Consider the following 17,219-nt stretch of genomic DNA (forward strand, 5'->3'; position numbering starts at 1 on the left):
ATCTTAGACAAAATAAGAGCGCAGAACTTCAAACTTTACAGTGCTTGTGGAGTTCTCCAACTCTTTTCATTTATCATGTCTCAGAATGTATTTTCATTTGCATGGGACTTTTCTAGGTGGCCAAGAAGCTTCTTGGCCCTGGCCTACACTAGGAAGTTATTTCAAAATAACTCCCCTTAGTTCAGAATATCAAGTGGACCATCCACGCTACTAAGCCTGTTATTTCAAAATAACTAGCTGGTTATTTCGAAATAATAACTTCTGCTTGTCATGAGGAATAATGCTTTCTTCTTCGAAATTGTTATTTCAAAATAGTATTAATGTCAATGTTCAGCTGCTTCCATTTCAAAATAATTGGCCTCCAAAGACCTTTCACAGCTGCCTTTGTGGCCATTCTAGTCCACCCCTGACAACTCAACTGCTCCTCTTCTCCTGCAGACTTTTAAAGCTGCAGGCAGAAGGGAAAGGGCTTGTGGCACCAGGTGAGCCCTGCTAGCCCCATACCACGCAGCGCCCTTTGTTGGAGCCATGCCCGACCCCAGTGCACCCTCTGCGCCCTCCTACCATGCCCACTGCACCATCTGATGCCCCTGGCCAAGGCGAAAGAGTGCACTGGCCTGGACTGGTGCGGAGATCCTGGATCTCATCAAGGTCTGGGGGAAGGAGACGAACATCCAGGATCTCTGCACCAAGAGGTGCAACACCGAGGTTTACAGCTGGTTGCCTGCCAGCCTAATGGGCAAAGGGCATGGCAAGACCCTGGACCAGGCCCAAATGAAAATTAAGGTGCTCCGGCAGTCCGACACCAAGGCCAGGGAGCTAAGTTCCCACTCCGGGATGGCACCACACACCTACTGCCTTTATAAGCAGCTGGATACAATCCTGGGAGTGGGGGCTGGTCACCTCCCCCACGCCCTCCACGCCCTGTTGTTGATTCTGGCCAGGACACACGCAGTGTCAGCCTCCTTGTGAAGGAGGAGGAGGTGGTGGAGGAGCAGCAGGTTAGCTAGGACACTATGCCCACCATCCAGAAGGTCGTCATCGTCCTGGAGCTGGTGTTTTGTCGTCACCCTCCCTCCCCCTCTCCCCCGAACTCCCCTGGATGTCTCCCAGAGCTCGGACAAGGCTGGGGAAGTCAGATCAGGTGAGTTCCATCACTTACCCTACCTACATGTGGTGAGGGGCTGCATGCTCCTCATTTGGCGTTCTCAGCCTGGGGCTCGCACAACAGACTGTGTTTGTGAGTGCACATGGAATGCCAGTGTGGAGCACTCAGCCCCATGATCCTCTCACACAGGAACCCTTTGCTCCTTCTCATAAGGTTCTTGGAGAGCCTGCCTTACTCTGGCCTCTGTGGTGGGACTAGGGATGTTCAACTGTGTTTTATCAATTAATCGACTAGACGATGGAATTTCCATTGACTAGTCAATTAGTCTATAAGGTGAGAAACTGCAGGTTAGCTCCCAGCTGCCAGGCTCTTAATACATTTAAAAGGCTGAAGTGCAGCGGCAGGGACCAGGTCCAAGCCGGGCCAGCTGATTCCTGGCTCACACCTGGTCTCTGCCCCCACACTTCAGCCTTGCCTCGCGGCTCTTAATACATTTTAAAAGTGGGACTGGGCACAAGTCGGGAATCAGCCTGGTCCCCCGCTACACCTATGCCTTTAAACAGACAAAAACTGTGTCCCTCTAGGTTTTTGCACCATTTTGACTAATATTGAAAAACACACCCAGAATTAAAATGGGTTTTCAATTTTTTTTGTAGATAAATCCTTTGACTTATCTGCCGCTCTAATCTTTCCTGGTGTTGCTGAAGGACTTTTTTATGGGCTTCTGAAAATCTTACTAGATTGGAGCATGGTAGCTGAAGGAGTTGGGTGTTGGGTCTTTAAGAGAGGTTTCCTTTCTCCCGCATGTGGATTGGTCACTGAAATTAATTGTTAGCAAAAACAAAGAAACAAGCAATAAAAGGGTTTTAGAAACTAAATAAAAATCTCTTCCTCACATTTCACTTTCTTGACTTTTGTTCATCAGTCTTTATTGAGTCTTCTGGGCTACTCAGGAGATGAATTTCTAATCTAAAAAGATCTTTTGTTACAAATTAAAAATATATATATAATTTACTCTTTCTGGCTCATAAAGAAGTAAAGCCAAGTTATCTTCTACTTTTCAGGCTACCTTTTAAGTTGACTGACTTCTTTTTGATTTATTAGTTCATTTTATTAACGATTGTTGTTTTATATTTATATTACAGTGGTACCAAAGCCTCCTATTAGGATTTGGGCTGCATTGTGCTATGTATGATTTTTGATTGTTTTATACCATTAACCACATTAAATAGATGCTTAGCAGCCATCTAAAAAGGATGAATTATTGTTCTTGTTTTTGTTACTTCTCACTGCACAGTTAAGCAGCAGTTCGACAGAAAGGGACCTGTGGAGGTCTAGGTTGGATATTAGGAAAAACTATTCCCCTAGGAGGGTGGTGAAGCACTGGAATGGGTTACCTAGGGAGGTGGTGGAATCTCCATCCTTAGAGGTTTTTAAGTCTCGGCTTGACAAAGCGCTGGCTGGGATGATTTAGTTGGGATTGGTCCTGCTTCTGGCAGGGGGCTGGACTCGATGACCTCCTGAGTCTCTTCCAGCCCTGTGATTCTGTGATATTCAGCAATTATGTGGGGTTCTGCAGTGGGGGGTAGAAATGTAATTGCATACTTGATTAGAAAGGCAAAGGCACAAAATGAGATCAAACTAGCTACAGGCATAAAGGGAAACAAGAAGACCTTTTATAAATACATTAGAAGCAAGAGGAAGACCAAGGACAAGGTAGGCCCACTGCTCAGTGAGGAGGGAGAAGCAGTAACAGGAAACTTGGAAATGGCGGAGCTGCTCAATGACTTCTTTGTTTCGGTCTTCACCGAGAAGTCTGGAGGTGTGCCTAACGTAGTGAATACAAGCAGAGAGAGGGTAAGTTTAGAAGATAGGATACACAAAGAACAAGTTAAAAATCACTTAGGAAAGTTAGATGTCAGCAAGTCACCAGGTCCTGATGAAATGCATCCCAGGATACTCAAGGAGCTGATAGAGGAGGTATCTGAGCCTTTAGCTATGATCTTTGAAAAATCATGGAAGACAGGGGAGATTCCAGAAGACTGGAAAAGGGCAAATATTGTGCCCATCTATAAAAAGGGGAATAAGAACAACCCAGGAAACTACAGACCGGTCAGCTTAACGTCTGTCCCAGGGAAGATAATGGAGCAGGTAATTAAGGAAATCATATGCAAACACTTGGAAGGTAATAAAGTGATAGGGAATAGCCAGCATGGGTTTGTGAAGAACAAGTCATGCCAAACTAATCTGATAGCTTTCTTTGATAGGATAACGAGCCTTGTGGATAAGGGAGAAGCGGTGGATGTCATATACCTAGACTTTAGTAAGGCATTTGATACGGTCTCGCATGATATTCTTATTGATAAACTAGGCAAATATAACTTAGATAGGGCCACGATAAGGTGGGTGCATAATTGGCTGGATAACCGTAGTCAGAGAGTTGTTGTTAATGGTGCTAAATCCTGCTGGAAAGAGATAACAAGTGGAGTTCCGCAAGGGTCTGTTTTGGGACCCATACTGTTCAATATCTTCATCAATGATGTAGATGTTGGGATAGAGAGTACGCTTATTAAGTTTGCAGATGATACCAAACTGGGTGGGGTTGCAACTTCTTTGGAGGATAGGGACATAATTCAAAATGACCTTAGCAAGTTAGAGAAATGGTCAGAGGTAAACAGGATGAAGTTTAATAAAGAGAAATGTAAAGTGCTCCACTTAGGAAGGAACAATCAGTTCCATACATACAAGATGGGAAGCGACTGTCTAGGAAGGAGCATGGCGGAAAGGGATCGAGGGGTCATAGTGGACCACAAGTTGAATATGAGTCAACAGTGTGATGCTGTTGCAAAAAAAGCAAATATGATTCTAGGTTGTATCAACAGGTGTGTTGTAAGCAAAACTCGTGAAGTCATTCTGCCGCTCTACTCTGCACTAGTTAGGCCTCAGCTGGAGTACTGTGTCCAATTCTGGGCGCCACATTTCAAGAAAGATGTGGAGAAATTGGAAAGGGTACAGAGAACAGCGACAAGAATGATTAAAGGTCTAAAGAACATGACCTATGAAGCCAGGCTTCATGAACTGTGCTTGTTTAGTTTGGAAAAAAGAAGATTAAGGGGGGACATGGTAGCGGTTTTCAAATATTTAAAAGGGTGTCACAAGGAGGAAGGAGAAAATTTGTTCCTCTTGGTTTCTGAGGACAGGACAAGGAGTAATGGGCTTAAAGTGCAGCAAGGGAGGTTTAGATTGGACATTAGGAAAAAATTCCTAACTGTCAGGGTGGTCAAATATTGGAATAAATTGCCAAGGGAGGTGGTGGAATCTCCCTCTCTGGAGATATTTAAGAATAGGTTAGATAGACATCTGTCAGGGATGGTGTAGACGGAGCTTGGTCCTGCCTTGAGGGCGGGGGGCTGGACTCGACCTCTCGAGGTCCCTTCCAGTCCTATGATTCTATGACAGGGGTGCCCAAACTTTTTTCAAAGAGGGCCAGATTTGATGAAGTAAACATGCGTGAGGGCCGACCATTTTGCCTGACATTTTTTGAACCATTAAAATTAAATGCAAATTAACTATTTTATGCAAAGTTTATTGCAAACGGCATACTTTTCATTTCGTCACATGGATGACAAATCTAAACAGGTGTTAAATCACTCTGCCTTTCATATCTGAAGGCCAGATGAAAAAAAATCCAGGAAGCTGAAATATATGTCAGGAACATTGTAAAGTACATTACATATTATTGGTAATAAAGGTTGTCTGTCAACTTTTAAGTTCAAAAATTATGAACAGGAACATAACACCAAGTATACATGTTGTGTCCAAATATATTTATAACTGATTTAGACCAACTGACATTAACTGAGATTTTACAATGTATTCATCTCAATACATATGGATTCGTTGGGGGCCATAAAAGATAGATATTGCCAAATTACCTGTGGGGCCGTATTAAACTGGAACACGGGCCGCAATTGGCCCCCGGGCCGGACTTTGGACATGCCTGTTCTATGATTAACTGATAAACTCTTTATCAGAGGCAACAGCACAGGGCAACAGGCAGCTGGTCCACGAGGGGAGATGGCTCTCCTTGTAGACCAGTCCCGCCTGGCACCCCACACTGCTGCTTTTGATACAGAGTAAGCAGCGCAGAATGACAAGGGCTCCTCAGGAGTGGGGCTGGAGCTCACTGGCTGTTGGCCTCACCCTGGGGACTATAGAATAGTTGAGTAAAAGTTCATGAGGTTAATCGACTTTTCTATTAACTGATATTTAAAGTCTCTAATTTTTATCCCATCTCATAAAACCATGGATATTTCATTATCCATATCTAAGATTGTTTGAAACAATCTAAAATAATGCTCTCTCATAATTTGAAGCAATGAGTTCAACCAGCTAAATTAAAAATTTCCATTTTAAAAGCTTAAGGTTTATCTTTCCCTTTTCACTTAGGGTACGTCTAAACTACATGCCTCTGTCGGCAGAGGCATGTAGATTTGTTTGTTCAGCAAAGGTAAATGAAGCCGCGATTTAAATGATCGCGGCTTCATTTACATTTACATGGCTGCCGCGCTGAGCCGACAAACAGCTGATCAGCTGTTTGTCGGCTCGCCGCTAGTCTGGACGTTCCCCCTGTCGACATCAAAGCCCTTTGTCGGCAGCCCCGGTAAACCTCATTCCACGAGGAATAACGGGGCTGCCAACAAAGGGCTTTGATGTCGACAGGGGGAACGTCCAGACTAGCGGCGAGCCGACAAACAGCTGATCAGCTGTTTGTCGGCTCAGTGCGGCAGCCATGTAAATGTAAATGAAGCCGCAATCATTTAAATCGCGGCTTCATTTGCCTTTGCTGATCTGTCTAATCTACATGCCTCTGCTGACAGAGGCATGTAGTCTAGACACAGCCTAAATGTCCTTTGTTCTAAATCAGTTAGAAGATACAACATAAATAATATGCATTCCTTGTATATAATGCCTTTGTCTCTGTAATGTCCACTAACAGAGTCAAAGCAAAACAGAAGTACAGTGAAAGCTTTCTTATCCAGCTCTCATGGAGAATGGGGGATTGCTGGTTAAGTGAATTTGCCAAATAACAAAGCTTATTGCTCTGCTGACCCCCTAACAGCAGATCCTGCAGCTGGAGGTAGGCTGAGGGGGAAAAAGGCACCTACTGATGATTAGGGATGTTAGCGTGTAGTCATTCACACAATTAACCCATAAGCCCAATCTTAATGCTTAATCCTAATGACTACATGCACACGCACACGTGTGTCAGAGTCAGCAAGGGAAGGAGGCAGGAGCTGATGCCTGTATGGAGCCACTGCCCTCCTCCCGCCCCCGGTTGCCTTCCACAAAGGCAGCAACACGAGGGGGCAGGCGGGAGCCAAAGCTGGCACCCCATGAGCACGAGCTCCCACAGTGCCGTTTGCCCCCTTCCTCCCGCTGTCTCTGATGGAGGGGGAACAGCAGGGGGGCAGACCGGAGCTGGCTCATTCAGGAAGTCAGCTTTTTAAGACCAGACTTAGCGCAAGCCAGGACTGACCTGGGCTGTTGGCTTGCCTGCGAAACAATTTACTGGTGGGGAGGATATGCATGTAGTCTGTAGCATTAACTGATAAACTTTTGCTTATCAGTTAATGGACTACACTATTACATCCCTAATAAAAATATGAGTATCAAGATCTCAGCTACCCGGGCACAGGTCGAGGCTTAGTTTGGAGCAGGATTGATAACCTGTGTTCCGTCTATGGGGTTGTAGCCAGAAGATGCAGTCTGTACTAGTGTCACACCATAGGATCAAGTTAGAGTTGAGATTGATTGACCCAAAGCAGCTAGGAGCTAAATGAATCAGCTTAAGTAAGATTAGTAATGTAGAAATGTAGCCTGGTGGCATCAGGAACAGGCCAGGGCCAGAATAAGACAAGGTATCAGGAGCAGCATAGCAAGGTCTATTTGTAGTAGCAAATTAGGACACATCTACTTGCACAGGCAGTCTTTACTCCAGATGCTTTTCTTAGGACATAGAATCCTAGGGCTGGAAGAGACCTCAGGAGGTCATCAAGTCTAGCCCCCTGCCCAAAGCAGGACCAATCCCAACTAAATCAACCCAGCCAGGGCTTTGTCAAGCTGAGATTTAAAAACCTCTAGGGATGGGGACTCCACCACCTCCCTAGGTAACCCATTCCAGTGCTGCACCACCCTCCTAGTGAAATAGTACACTATCCTAGTGAAATAGTTTTTCCTAATATCCAACCTAGACCTCCCCCACTGTAACTTGACTTAGGATGCTTTTTACTGTATCTTGCCAATGCTGGATACAGTATAAAACCTTAGGGGGTATTCTCCACAAAGAGAAGTTTCCTCTTTGGTTATTCCAAAATACTTGAGGGAATGCCACTAGGACATTACAGGGATGTTCATGCAATGCTGTGAATGACTAATGTTATTATCTTAGTTAGATTGTGCCTTTCCCCTAAATGTCACACGATTCCTAATGACTGATGCACAGAATGGGAATTTTTTTAAACCCCACAGATTATAAGTACACAGATGTGTAAAATATACACATAAGAATGATTGCTTTTCTAACTATGTATAATAAACCTGTAATAACATCAAGGGCTTTCTAGTGACATTAGAAAACAGAAGCTCAAGGCATCTGTATTGGGCCACTGTATAGAAGTAAAGACAGAAGGATTGAGGGGAAGGGAAATATGAGTACAAGAGAATAATGAAGAAGAGCGGATACGAAGGGTATCTCTACACACATTTTAGGATGTGGCTGTGTAAAACTCAGGCAATGTAAACAGGGTTTGTCAGAACTTTTGCTGACAAAAAACATCCATCCACTTTAAGGGGTGTTTGCGTTGTCCTGCCAAAACACTGTTTACACTAGTATTAGCCATGGCAAAGCTTTTGTCTCTGGGGTTTAACAACTTGTGAATGACACAAGCTTTGTCTCTCAATTGCCAATGTAGACAAAGCCTAAGGGTATGTCTACACTAGGGATGTTAAAAAGTGCTTTTTTTTGTAAATGTGTAATTGCTGAAATTTTCAGTGGTTACACGTTTATATGGGAGGGAGCTCAGAGTTGGTTTTAAGGTTGCTCCTTATGCATCGACTCCTGTGTAGCCACCTGCTTCCCACCCTGGCTGCTGCTTCTGTGTTAGAGGCAGCAGCATAGGGGGAGCATGTTTGCGGGGAATCTCCTTAAAAGCCAGCTCTTATCAGAGGCAGCAGTGCGGGACATCCTGCTCTAAGTGGGGAGGGACTTCTGTGTGACCATGAAGGTTAACCATTTAAATGTATACACTATCACATCCCTAGTCTACACTACCAAGTTTTGTCGAGGAAACTTATATCGACATGTAAAAGTTGCCAAAAAAAGTTGCCAAACTGTGTGTAAACTTGCTCCCTCTATCAACAGATTGTATCTACATCTTTAGCTCCCCCATTGAAAGCAGGAGCAATGCACTGTGGGTATGTGTGCCATAGTGCCTGGTAACACCATCTGTTGCTAGACCATAGAGCAGAGCACGGGGTATCTTTGGACCATGCAAAACATCCTGTCAGGCACCGTTTTTCATAGATTCATAGATTCATAGACTTTAAGGTCAGAAGGGACCATTATGATCATCTAGTCTGACCCCCTGCACAGTGCAGGCCACAGAATCTCACCCACCCCTCTTAGAATAATCCTCTCACCTATATCTCCAATATTGAAGCCTTCAAATACTTTGAAGGTCCCAAGATGCAGAGAGTCCTCCAGCTGTGATCTGCACCCCATGCTACAGAGGAAGGCGAAAAACCTCCAGGGTCTCTGCCAATCTACCCTGGAGGAAAATTCCTTCCCGACCCCAAATATGGCGATCAGCTAAACCCTGAGCATGTGGGCAAGACTCATCAGCCAGACACCCAGAAATTCTCTATAGTAACTCCTATCATCCCTCCATTGACATATTTCCCACTGAAAATGAATGGTCAATTAGTTACCAAGATCATATTCTCTCATCAACCCATCCCCTTATCATAGAATCATAGAACTGGAAGAGACCTCAGAAGGACATCAAGTCCAGCCCCCCACTCTAGGCAGGACCAATCCCATCTAAATCAACCCGGCCAGGGCTTTGTCAAGCCGAGACTTAAACACCTCTAGGGATGGAGACTCCACTACTTCTCTAGGTAACCCATTCCAGTGCTTCACCACCCTCCTAGTGAAATAGTTTTTCCTAATATCCAACCTGGACCTCTCCCACCACAACTTGAGACCATTGCTCCGTGTTCTGCCATCTGTCACTACTGAGAACAGCCTTTCTCCATCCTCTTTGGAACCTCCCTTCAGGAAGTTGAAGGCTGCTATCAAATCCCCCCTCACTCTTCGCTTCTGCAGACTAAACAGACCTAACTCTCTCAGCCTCTCCTCATAAGTCATAAGCTCCAGCCCCCTAATCATTTTGGTTGCCCTCCGCTGGACCCTCTCCAATGCGTCCGCATCTTTTTTGTAGTGGGGGGCCCAGAACTGGACACAATACTCCAGATGTGGCCTTACCAATGCTGAATAAAGGGGAATAATGACATCTCTTGATCTGCTGGCAATGCTCCTCTTAATGCAACCTAAAGCCTTCTTGGCTACAAGGGCACACTGTTGACTCATATCCAGCTTCTCATCCACTGTAACCCCCAAGTCCTTTTCTGCAGAACTACTACTTAACTGGTTGGTCCCCAGCTTGTAACTATGCTTGGGATTCTTCTGTCCCAAGTGCAGGACTCTACATTTGTCCTTGTTGAACCTCATCAGATTTCTTGCTGCCCAATCCTCCAATTTGTCTAAGTCACTCTGGACCCTATCTCTGCCCTCCAGTGTATCTACCTCTCCCCCTAGCTTAGTGTCATCCGCAAACTTGCTGAGGGTGCACTCCATCCCCTCATCCAGGTCATTAATAAAGATATTGAACAAAACCGGTCCTAAAACCAAACCTTGGGGTACTCTGCTAGAAACTGACCGCCATCCTGACATCGAGCCGTTGATCACTACCCGCTGGGCCCGGCCTTCTAGCCATCTTTCTATCCATCTTACCGTCCATTTATCCAATCCACATTTCCTTAACTTGCTGGCAAGGATATTGTGGGAGACCGTGTCAAAAGCCTTGCTAAAGTCAAGGTATATCATATCCACTGACTTTCCCACGTCCACAGAGCCAATTACCTCATCATAGAAGCTAATCAGATTGGTCAGGCACGACTTGCCCTTTGTGAATCCATGCTGACTATTCCTAATCACTTTCCTCTCATCCAAGTGTCTCAAAATAGATTCCTTAAGGATCTCTTCCATGATTTTTCCAGGAACCGAGGTAAGACTGACCGGCCTATAGTTCCCTGGATTGTCCTTCTTCTCTTTTTTGAAGATGGGCACTACATTTGCCTTTTTCCAATCATCCGGGATTTCTCCCGATCTCCACGACTTTTCAAAAATAATAGCCAAAGGCTCCTCAATGACAGTTGCCAACTCCCTCAGCACCCTTGGATGCATTAAGTCCGGACCCATGGATTTGTGTACGTTTAGCTTTTCTAAATAGTTCCTAACCTGTTCTTTACCCACCAAGGGCTGTCCATCTTTATCTCATCTTGTGTCACTTAGCTCAGAAGTCCAGGAGCCGACCTTGTCCGTGAATACAGAGGCAAAGAAAGCATTGAGTACTTCAGCTTTCCCCACATCATCTGTCACTAGGTTACCTCCTTTATCTATTAGGGGCTGCACACCCTCTCTGATCACCTTCTTCTTGTTAACATGTCTGTAGAAACCTTTCTTGTTATCCTTCACATCCTTAGCCAGTTGCAATTCCATTTGTGCTTTCGCCTTCCTGATAATCCCCCAGCATTCCTGAGCTGTACACTTAAACTCCTCCCTGGTTATTTGTCCAAGTTTCCAGTTTCTGTAAGCTTCCTTTTTGTGCTTAAGTTCACCAAGGATTTCCCCTGTAAGCCAGTCCTGTCTCCTACCATGTTTGCCTCTCTTGCTACGCGTCGGGATGGTTTTGTTCAGGGGCTTCTGCTGTCCTTTCATGTCTTTTTTTTCAACTGCCATTCTCCACTGTGCACTCTGGATTACAGTGAGCTTCAGCATCCTGCTTGGCCACACAGGGCTTTGTGCAGCTCACAGAAACACAGCCAGCCTCCCACTTTTCCATGCCCTCATCCCTGCACACCACAAGCCATAACCGATTGTCCCTTGCTTCCCGGTCCCCAAAAGCAGTTGCTCAGACTGTCAGCAGTGGAGAACAGTTCCTGGCTGTCAGCAGGGGAGCTGACAAAGTTGCTGGGCACTTGGACCAGGTGGTGGGGCCCCAGCTCTGCACTCCTAGAAAGGGTGGGGCCTCAGGTGAAAAGGCCATGACTGGGAGCCAGCCTTCAGGGCCCTGCCCCCCAGTGTAGTGTAGCACTCAAGCATCGATTTAAAGGGCCCAGGGCTCTGACTGCCATTGCTGATGTCTCAGCAGTGGCAGATGGGAGACCTGAGTCCTTTTGAATCACTGGGCTTCTAGGGGCAACTGCCTCTTCCTCCTTCCCTCTTATCAGCAGGCCTGATTGCCAGAGACACTTGTCTACTCTGGAGGGAGATCCTGGTCCTTTTCTACCTCGGCCTCTTCATCTACAATTTTGTCCTCCATGTTATGTCCTCCATGCACTGCCTCATGTCTCCAAAGTGTACAAGGGGCTCTTGGCTATGGAGGTGGAGTCACCGTTGAGTGAAGCACTGGCGCATCAGTTCGCTTCCTCAGCATTTCTCTCTTCTTTAATCTTTGCTCTGTACTGCAGCATGTCCTGCTCATGCCCCTTTTTACACAAGGACTGAGAAATGTGCCTGGAGGTTTTCTAGTTCCTACTGGTCACTCGCAGCTGAGACTTAACATACTGCTCACCCCATATGCTGATCAGATCCAACAGCTTTGCAGCAGTCCAAGTGGGAGAGCGTTTAGTGCAATGGCCAGGCATGAGCTCCTGGGAAGACGTCATGAGACCATTGCATGATGAGCCAGCCTGTGGAGGAGCAGAGGAGTCCCGGTGCTCAAGCAGCAGGAAATGTGATTTACATTTCATGGGGCTTTCCAGCTGGGGTGAGTAGCTGGTCACCTGGTGACAGGGCAGTTGAGTTTTTAAAGTGATGACCAGAGAAGCTGATTGGAAATTGTGGGCAACTTCCTGGTGGCCAGAATCAGCGACAAAATGCCTCAAGGTGGCTACATTTCATGTTTGTTGACAACACAGGGAGGGGAAAAGAGAGCTGGAAGTTTTTTGTCGGGATATGTCTGTTTTACATGACAAAAGTTGTGTTGTAATGTGACTGTTCATGCAGTTTTGTCAACAAGACACTTCTCCTCAACAAAACTTGGATCAGTGTAAACCAGTGTTTCTTAAACTTTTTAAGACTGGGAACAAAAAACAATAATTTTTTTTATGAGAAACATGAAGGATTTTTATGTTGAGGGGGGAAAAAAAGTCTCCTGCCCCTTTAAGGGCAGCCATTTTGAATTCTGTTCTCCTTGGCACACCGGTATGCAACAGAACACAGTTTCAGAAACATTGGTGTAAACAAAGCCTAAGAAGAGCCTGAGATAAGGAACATGAGTACTATGGAGAGATGGGAGAGAATGGAGGAAAGAAGAAAATCTAAGGAAGTATAGCACAAACCTTGGGAAGAGGAAGCTTACGTTATTACATTTTATTAAATTGAGTCACATTTTCACAGCTTGTTAGAAAGGGACCAAAGAACCTGAAGTTATGCTGTTGGGGCCAATAGTGTGCGTGCTAGAGCAGCACTTTGGAACTTTTCCCAATTCAGGCATTGAATTAATGAGCTCCACGTAGCCTGTCACATCATGTAGGAAAAGTGGTCTGCTTGTGAAGTGCCTGTTGCAGAACTGGGGTTGTGCTATGCAAAAGATAAGTGTACCCCTCACCCCCAGTCCTCCCCCCCCCAGCAATGATTTAAGTGAAGAAAAACAACATTTATTTGAGTTAAGGACTGAATAAAGTATAATAAATGAACCAGCTCCCCAGATGGGGTGAAATGCTCCTTCCTATTTTAGCTCAACTTTGAGGGGCCTGCTCATTGACAAGTGATCTCCGCTTAGCTCTGTTACTATGGAGAAGAGTATACCTATATGTGTCTATTTTGTGTGTTTGAAAGTATTCACACCACCATGGATAGGCTTAATTGCACTTGGAGTTGTGATGCACACTTCTTTCTGAAATATAGCCATTATAGCGTTATGCAAAATGTGAGGTAGACTTAGCAAACAGCAGTGATTTTTGTGCATGAGGGAGTTTTATGGTGTGAGTGAGTAAAAAGAGTATTTTTTGATACTTCACATCCTGTTTGCAACGTTAGGGAAGATAGATGTTATAAAAAGTTTGCCCTGAAAAATAGAGGAGTCAAAGGAAAAAAAAGACACCAAACGCTTTTTACACATGGAAGCTAATTTGTACTAAGATGAGGTTGTGAATTTAATATGCAATAGTTATTCTTACTTAATTTATGCGGACACACTTATTCTAGAACAAAAATGCCTTCTTCCTAATTAGCTTAATCCAAAATGGATTAAATTTATTAATTTAAAGAGCATCCACACAATCATTTAATCAGGAATTGTTATTCTGGAATTCCTTCTCTTAGCAAAGCCATAAGAATAGTTGAATGCTTGTTTTTGGGCTTGCTGACACTCTACGAGTAACTGCACCAGCATGTCAGTAACTGGCACAGCAAGAGATGCTTCTCTTCTAATATGGTTGCTTGATTTTGGTGCAACGAGCAGTTCAGTTCAGTTTTACAGCTGTTTTAGAGACCCATGTATATTCTGAAATATTAATAGATTAGATCAGGGCTACTCATCTTTGGAAGCCCCGGGGCCCACAAAGATACTCACAGCATATGCGGGCGACCGCAACTTAAGTATGGTTGCATATACATGCAAATATATATGCAAATATATTCAAATAGCTTCTTTCACACGGAATACAAAGTTTTAAGGCAAGATTACACAATACCTAGGCCCCCATTTAAGTTCTGCCTATATTAATAAAATGCAATATTGACCCAATGTCCACCCATATGACAGCACTTTTAATGAACAGTAACAGTCCAGGAATTTAACTACTAAAGTGCATATCAACAGAAGACCATTATATTGACTACTTTTTTGTTTTGGCTTCACAACAGTCCAGGAATTTAACTACTAAAATTACTAAATTTAACTATTAAAACACATATCATCATGTGTTCATCCAACAAGTGTTTCCTCTTCGTTGCCATTTTTAGTGCTTCTTATTAAAAAGAAAATTGTATACCAGTGTTTTGAGTGTTTAGCTTGAAGCTTCAAGTTGTGCGTTTTTGTAGTGATTTTACTCAGAAAACGTTTCCAAGTCAGAGCGCTCCAAACTTCAGCGGACAGGGAGCTGGGTGAGTCAGGGCGGACATGAGAGGCCCAGTCTTGGATTCCCAGCAGGGCTGACATCCCCACGTGGGAATCTATCGTTTCATGTGGGATGGAGGCAGGGCTGCCTGGCTGTGGCACTGGACCCAAATGTGGCCAATGTGAGCCAGTTGGCACTTCTGAGGTTCTGCCCGCAAGGCTTCCCATAATGCCCTGGCACTCCTGGCATCTCTTCCCTGGAAGCTAGAAATGCCAACACCCTGTACCCATTTGTTCCAGCCAGGCCGGCCGCTTGCATCTTTCAATGCTCAACCCCACCTGGGAGATGCCTTGCCATTGTGGAGTGTGTTCCTAGTGGAGGCCATGTTCAAAGGATCCCACCCATGGGCCATGTGTTGAGTCTCGTGTAAACCCAAACCCAGTGATTCTCAAACTTTTTGTCATGTGGACCACCTGGCTCAATGTAAACCTTTCCACGGACCACCAGTTGCTAATGGAAACTCATCATTAATTACATAATTATGCCCAAGCCATTTTGCTAGTGCTGCAGCTGGGGAAAATGGTTTAATTTAAATTATGAAACAGATTAAGCATTTTAACTTTCTTATGTTAGTTTATCAAATTTCATTTTAAATAAAATAAAATGTTAATTTATGTCCAACACAAAAGGTTTCAATTTTTTTTTATTTATGGCAGGTATAGAGATCTTTTGTGTGTCGGGGGCCACTGAACCACAGAAAAATAAGTTGGGGGCCACCCAAGTGAGAAGCAAAATAACTCCTTCAAAAAACCCCCAACCCTCACTGATGTGGTCCCCAACTGAGATACCTCACTTCTCTAGCGTTCCAGCACCAGAGAGAGAAGAGGAAGGGAAGGGACAGGGAGGACTGAGGTTCAGGGCTTTCCATAGGCCAAATTTACTTTTCTGGGGTTCTGGAGTTAGTGGATTGTATAGACCCTTCCTTAGGCTCTGGGATGGGGATAAGAACAAGGGGTTCAGTGTGCAGGTCAGAGCTGCCAGTGATTGGGATAGGGATGGGGTATAGGGTCTGGGAGGGAGGTGAAATGCAGAAGGAGATGAGGGTGTAAGATCTGGGTGGGAGGTAGGGTGCAGAAGCAGGCTGGGAGTAGGGTGTCTTACTAGGGAGAGGGAGCAGGAGCAAGGGGGGGTGCAAGGAGCAACCGTGGATGCAGAAGCAGAGTGGAGGTAGGGTGTCTGGCCAGGAGGGAGGTGCAGGAGCAGACTGGTGGTAGTGTGTCTGACCACGGGCACTGAGATGGGAGCAAGGAGTGCCTAGGGCTAAAGCTGGGGGGCAGAGTGGGTTCAGGGAGATGGGGGACAGGATGCCCCTGGGAACAGGGCTAGGGTCAAGGTGGTGCGGGGTGGGGAGGTTCAGGGAAATGGAGAGGCAGAGGGCAAGGAGGCGGGGTGCGGTAAGGCAGGGGTGAGCAGGTAGGTGACCCCAGGGTGTCCAGCTCTGCAGGGGATGGCGTACTACGGGGTCCAGTCCATGGTGCTCTCGGGGGCCGAGCCGCTGTTCAGCTCCTCCCACCAGATTGAGTTTCCATGGGTGCAAAGCAGTGTTCCCTCTAACATTTTCTATCCTTGGGCGGGTTGAATTTTCTTGTGTGCACCACTAATACTGAGGTGGTGTGTCAATGTACACCACCAATACACACAAAACACACACACACAATATGGGGCCTATAAGGGTACTTGCAAGTAGGAATAAGAGATCCTCCGGAAAAGGGCTTATTCCAGAGGATCGCGCCAGTCTAGACGCTCTTTTTCGGCTTTTCCCCAAGCCGGAAAAAAGCGGCGGCCATGTTTATTTAAATCCCCCGCGGATTTCCCTATTCTGACTTGCCTGCTTTGCATGCCTCTTCCGGAGAAGGGGCCAGTCTAGACGTAGCCTTACTGACTACAAAGGTGCTGTACAAAGATAGGGAATTAGCCTTCTTCCACCAGAGAAAAGTAGAAGCCCTAGAACAAATTAACACATGGCTTCAGGGTTTGTAGACATTTGCAGGTTTCAAAGAGCTTGCAAATAAGTCCTGCAGCACCTTAGTACTAGTCACTGTTCTTTTCAGCTACAGACTCTGAAACTGTTAATGGCTTAAGAAAGAAAAGATTCTTTATGCAAACTCTCACCTCACTGCAGGGATGCCAGCACTTAGTCACTCCCTCTTTCCCCCGCCTACCTCATGCAGCCCCTTTACCTCCCCCTGCCCAGCCCAGCCCAGGAGAATTGAAGAGACTGCTGGGTCTCTGCCTCTTTTTCCTCTGCAGATGGGACTTTCCCCCATGCCAGTTATTTACTCCCTCCTTCCAGCCACTCATTCCCTGCCTAGCTGCTGATTGGCTTCCAAACAGTAGGCAGCATTTAGCTGCTGTTAACAGAGGCCAGTCCCCGGGGATCAGCTGATCTCGCTGCCCGCTGTGGGAGCTTTGAGTGGCTAAGACCGTGCAGCTTAAAGGGAACTTTAGTGCAAGGGCCCCACCTGTATCCTGCGTGTGCAGGGTCCTTAGTCCCAGCGCTGCCTCCTCTCACTGCTGCTGGCCAGCACATCCCAACCTGCTGCCTGCCCTGTGGGACCAACCTAGGGAGCGCTGCTCTTACCAAGGCGGCAGCGCTCCTCCACGTGTAACTTGCAGAGGAAGGGGGGAGTTTGCCTTACCTCCC

The 17,219-nt window shown here is 45.7% G+C and overlaps 1 protein-coding gene across 1 annotated transcript in view; it reads left to right on the forward strand.

Annotated features, from left to right (window-relative positions):
• MYO10 (myosin X) overlaps window positions 1-17,219 on the forward strand; it is a 368,617-nt gene that overhangs the window by 170,572 nt on the left and 180,826 nt on the right. The gene's annotated exons all lie outside the window — the stretch shown is intronic.

Source organism: Pelodiscus sinensis, chromosome 2, assembly GCF_049634645.1.
Source record: "Pelodiscus sinensis isolate JC-2024 chromosome 2, ASM4963464v1, whole genome shotgun sequence".
Lineage (NCBI taxonomy): Eukaryota > Metazoa > Chordata > Testudines > Trionychidae > Pelodiscus > Pelodiscus sinensis.